The sequence below is a fragment of the Balaenoptera physalus genome (assembly GCF_965194825.1).
Source record: "Balaenoptera physalus genome assembly, chromosome: X".
In the NCBI taxonomy this organism is placed as follows: Eukaryota; Metazoa; Chordata; class Mammalia; order Artiodactyla; family Balaenopteridae; genus Balaenoptera; species Balaenoptera physalus.
This window is the reverse complement of record NC_138903.1, coordinates 132,626,595-132,632,219: the sequence shown is the minus strand read 5'-3', so window position 1 is coordinate 132,632,219 and position 5,625 is coordinate 132,626,595. Positions and strand designations below refer to the sequence as shown.

The window sequence follows — 5,625 nt, the reverse complement described above, 5'->3', positions numbered from 1 at the left end:
GGTGGGGTGCAGTGCAAACAGCCGTGTGGACCATCTTATATGACAGACCCCATGGTGTCAGAGGTATCAGTAATGGGCAAGGATGCAGTGTCAAGTTCAAGGTCAGCCCCTGTAAGAGAATTGCCACTCAGTCCCCTGGGGTTCTGGAGGAGGGTCATGCCATCAGCATCAGAGATTATATGTCTTTCTAGAAATAGCCTCTGGTGTGTTTCTGGGCCCTGGTAGAGACAGATGCTTGACTATGGGACACCAACTGACTCTGTGTCTGGAACTTCTTTCTCATCATGAGCTGGGTCCTGTCAAGTCAAAATCAGATGGCCGATCAGCAACTCACTGTAGGATGGAAGTGGTGCATCTGGAATGCAGCCTGGGCAGGGACAGAGGTATAAGGTTTGTGAGCAGTAGCACAGGCCCTCATGTTACCCATCACGGTCATACCAGCTCACACTATGGCCACATGATCCCATACAGCCAGATGAAGAAGGAGGAGAAGGTCTAAGCTTGGCTTTTGGATGGATTTGCTTAGTCTTTGGGTACAAGTTGAAAATGGATGGCAATTACATTCAAGCCACACCTAGGGATGTCCCTGAAAGAAAAGGGGGAGGGAAGATCTAAACCCCTAAAATGGGTTAGGGTGGAGGCACAAGGGGTGTTTTTTGTTTTTCTTTTGTCTGTGTCCTGGTTTTATTGTTTTGCAGCAGAATGCCCAACATTGAACATAATTGCAACTATTTGGCTGTGCCAAAGATAATAATGCTTAAGTACAAATGGGAGACATGATTTTTTAAAATAAATATTTAAATAGAAGTTGGTCCTACGACCACCTGAAGTCTAGGTCTGGTCGGAGCTGCCTCACCTGTGGACCCGTGAAGACATCATGATTCCACTCCCTCCCTAATCAGTACACGGACACAGGGTGCCAATGGTCGTGATCACAATGAGCCTTTTGCCAGAGCCACCTCCACGTCTCCACAAACATGGTGAAATTTCTCGAAGATCAATGGTCCATAAAAGTTAAGTATTCTACGTGGTTCTCTTGGTCTGTGTGTCCAGCGGGGTGGGGCCTAGATGACCTCCTTCAGGTCATCATACAGGACCAGCATGAAGGCACCACCCATGAGGCAGAGGACGTTGGACAGGCGCCCTTGAAGAAGGCTTTGCCCCTTTCGTCTTTGAAGATCTTCTGCTAGCAGTTAAGGGCCCCCCCTGTACATGATGTTGGCTCCTTTGTGCCCTGACTGCATCATCATCTGCCACCACTTGGTGCTGAAGGGGTAGGAGACCATGCTGGCCACCGCTGTCACGTTCTTAGAGTCAAGGAGCATGACTTTGGCGCTGTCGTACATGCCAAAGTAGGTGGCCTGGTAGATGATGCTCTGCACGGAGACGCTGAAGCCCTGGCACAGACCCCGGATGCCATCAGACCTGGTGATCTGCACCAGTCTCCTAATCCTTTGAACTCGATGGCAGATTTCCCGAAGTCAGCCGCCAGGTGGGTTCTGGTGAAATCCAGTGGGTAGACGAAGCAAGAGGGAGGTGGATCTGGCCACCCCACCAGAGGCCAGATTGCCAGCAAAATACTTCCAGAACTGCGTGTGCTTGTCCAAGGCCCCCAGGAAGCTCTGCTTATACTTATCCTTGAAGGCGGGGTTGAGGACTTGAGTGGGAAGTAGTGGATGACCCAGGTTGTCCGTCCAGAAGGACAGCACGCCCTGCTCCTTGGGGATGCGCACGATGCAGTCCACGATGCCCTTGTACTGCTTGTCGGCTGCAATCTGCTTGCTGGTGTGCTGCAGCTGCACAGCAGTTTTACCCATCCATCGGGGCCACAGCCATCTGGGAGATGGTGGCGGCAATGCCTCTGGCCAGGAAGTCCTTGGCAAAGGAGAGGGCCTGTTTCGTTGTGGTGGCAGAACGGGCAGCTCAGTGAGTGGAGAACAGAGCGGAGGCACAGAGAGCTGGAGGGTGGGCGCTGCCGGTCAGCCCTGTTGCCGCTGGGACCAAAAATGCAGGCCTGGCATCCCATACAAGATGGTATACTGTCAGGGGATATACTTCAGACTGAAGGATGTGTCTGAGTGGGCGCATGAGCGTGGGATCCTCTGGTATCACACATTGCATCACCCAGAAGCTGCTAGCTTTGTAGCATGCCACAATGTCCTGCTGAAGGTGCAGCTGAAGCACATGCTTAGAGGCGATACTCTGCAGTGACGGGGTGCCATCCTCCAGAATGCAATATATGCACTGTATCTGAGACCTCCATGTGGCACTGTGTCCCCAATAGGAAGAATACGTGGGACTGGGAGACAAGGGGTGGAAGCCAGAGTGGCCCCACTTTCCATCTTTCCTAGTGACCTACTCAGGTGGACATTGTGTGTCACATCTCCTTAGCTCTGGACTTTGCAGGAGAGGATATTCTGGTCCCTAAAGACAGTGCACTCTCACCAGGAGACACAGCCAGAGTCCTGTGGTGCTTATAGATATGACTGCTGCCCGGCATTTTTTTGCTCCCTGTGTCCAGAGAGCAGCAGGCAGGAAGAGTCGCCATTTCAGCAGGGGTAAAGCAACACTTATCAAGGAAGAGGCAGAACTGCTCTGACAGCTGCGGCAGGCAGCAATGTGTGCGCAACACAGATGATGTGCTTAGGTGACTTGGTGCTCATCTGCCCAGTTGTGCCTGTGAATGGCCAAGTGCAGCAGTTCTGCCCTGAGAAGGGTATGGATGCCAGGGACTAAGGCCTCAGGGATGAAGGAGAGTGACCAAGACTGCAGAGGTGATAGCAGAGGGTGAGGGAAGCCTAGAATGGGCGGTGGAGGAGGGAGGTAACGAGTAGCTGTCACAACTGCAAGACCAACTGCATCAATGGCGTTGTACTTCCTCCCACCAATTTCTCTCTTCTAAGTGGACACTCAAGAAGACAGGCACGTGGGAGCCACAGAGAAACTGCTCCCTGAACATGTGTCCATGGAACAGTGGATCTGTGTGGCGCAAGGGGTGGACTGGGGCAGCTACGGAAGCTCACCACTTAGATGTCACTTCAAGAGAGGAGTTCAGTCAGCTGACGGCGTCCAGATGCAATGCTTTCAGGATCCACTGCAGCACTTGCACAGAGGTCATGCTATTCCCAGGCAGCACCCAGTCTACGACTTAGCACAGCAGGGCTACCAGAATCATTTCTGCTCAGTGTGGGACTCCTCAATGGGCCGTCTTTGCACCAGAGCTCCCAGTGGGCTGGCCAAGACTTTCTCAAAGCTGCACCATCGTCTAAGGCGCTCCCTTCCAGCCCTTCTTCTAGCTCCCTCTCCTCCCACAGGTGTCGTACATTCACTGTGGTCTGAAGGCTCTTCCTGCCTACCCCCCTTTATCTTTCTCAATAAATCTTTTGCACTTTCTAACTCCATCTTGGCTTCCTGGAGGACCTGAACTGACACATTTCATTTGAGGCAAGAGAGTACTCCGTCTCTTCTTCCATGGCAAAGGTAGGAGAAAAGCCAAAACACTCTTTCCTCCTAAAAATTTCCTTTAAAAATTACCTTCGAAATATTTTCTCTTCTCTTAAATAGCATTGATGGGATGGTGCTTGCTGCAGTGGCTTTACCATATTTTAGTAAATTCAGCACCGTAGGGGGTTTGTTTGAGGGATTTGGGAGCTGATCACACGCAACGAGCTTTATTGGGTTGCATGTGCTCCGTAGCATGAGACCATCCAGAGGCTTATGGGTGGGCTAAGGAAACACCACCCAGAAGGAGAGGAGGGTAAGGTAACTGTTAAGGGAGAGGGAATCAGAGAGGAGGCTTAAATGTCTTGGTGATGGCACTCAGCAGCATGGCAGGGAGTCTCTAGGTCAGAGAATTCTGAAGGGCAGCAGTGGCTTGGCGTCTTATCCATGGCCAGCGGATGTGGGGTAAGGTGTCCTGGGAATTGCAAGGCAGGCAGGCCCTAACTGACTAATAATCTGCTAGTTTGGACTATTTTAAAAATAATTTAATGTGTAAAAACTGGAGTTTGGCACCAGTGGGATTTTGAGCTAATGAATCTCAGCCTGCAACGAAGAAATAGAAAAGCGAGGGGCCAATACACAGAGGCCATCTGAGGCTGATTTATATAACAAGCATTTTGATGTATTTCTGTTGAGAACGGAGACCGTGCAGGGACTTAGCACCTCCTGTCCTCAGGTTTGGGCTAAAACCCTGAGGAGACAGGCAACATTCCATTTAACATCCTGTTACATATTTAATAAATATGTATTCAATACATATGTATATAGCTATGTTCTGCCATGCATTGCCCCAGGTGCCAGAGACACAATGGATAGCGAAACCACTCACGGTTCCCGCCATCATGGAGCTTTGAATTGCGGGAGGAATTGCACAAATACATATGTAATCATTATGTTAAGTGCTTGAGAAAGGCAAGTACTACAAGACTGCTACAAGAGTGTGTTAGAGAGGAACTTAAGTTAGATGGAGGCAGGAGTGCCAGTTGAGGTGCCCTTGGTGAAGGGACATGAATGCTGAGACCTGAAGGATGAGTAGGAGTTGGCCAGGCAAAGAGTGAGGGAGGTTGTGCTCAGGCAAAAAGAACAGAGCATGCAGTGGGCACAAAAGTGACCTCTACCTCAGCCACCCACTTCTGCTGTCACTTTCCAGGCTTTGTCATCTCATGTAACTGCCCCCACCTTGATATTCAGTGATTCAAGCTTCCCACTCTGATTACAGACTCCCCGCTGTGGTCATTTTCCAACCTCTTCAGGGCCTTCAGGCATTGCCTTTCTCTGTCTCTCCCTATCTGTCAGCCATCTCCTTCTTCACTTAATCTTTATTTAAATGACTTTACTCAGGTATAATTAAAATGCACATATTTAAAGTGTACAGTTTGATAAAGCTTTCTCATACCCCTTTGAAGTCCCTCCCTCCTGTATCCTGCAACCTTGCTAAACTCACTTATTACTTCTAGCAGCTTTTTCTTGGTAGATTCTATGAGATTTTTCTACATAGAAAATGTTGCCTTCAGATAACAGCAGTTTGACTTCTTTTCTAATAATGAATACCTTTTACTTCTTTTTCTTAACATGAGACAGAACTCTTCTCTGTCTTAGAAAGGCTTTTTGCTTAGCTCCTTAGCTTCTGACTCAGTCCTCTACCTCTTCTTTGTCATTGCAATCTTGGCTCCTTAAGTCTCCAATTTTGTGTCTCCAGGCCTGTGAGACCACTGAAAGCTGTGCTGGTTTTTTGGTCCCCAGATATATCCATCTACCTGGATGAAGCCTGGATTCTCAGCCTCCTTCACTGCCCTAGAATTGGCAAATGTCCCCAGAGGAGAAGAAGCTGCAAAATATCAGTGTACCTTTCCATGGTTCTCCTTTCTCCTGCACGTTGGCCCCTTAAGCTCCGATCACTTCAGTAGGTCTCCAGTGGTTTAAACCGATCTTTTTCATCATATTTTTTAAAATTGTTTTTGCTATTTAGAATGTTATTATTATTAAATATTGCATATATACAAAAGAAAGATAATGTATCGTGTACATTAACAGTCCAAGGAATAGTAGAAAACCAAACGCCCATGAGTCTGTAACAGAGGAGAACAAACCTGACTCCATATTCGATCTATTCCTTTAGCTCTA

General features: G+C 48.7%; 1 pseudogene across 1 annotated transcript; it reads right to left on the bottom strand.

The window, feature by feature from the left end:
* Positions 1 to 13: 13 nt before the first annotated feature.
* Positions 14 to 4,342, bottom strand: LOC309652767 (ADP/ATP translocase 3 pseudogene; annotated as a pseudogene). Its single transcript has 2 exons — positions 4,331 to 4,342; positions 14 to 1,893 (listed from the first exon to the last, which is right to left on the bottom strand). The product of its transcript is annotated as an ADP/ATP translocase 3 pseudogene (transcript).
* Positions 4,343 to 5,625: the final 1,283 nt, after the last annotated feature.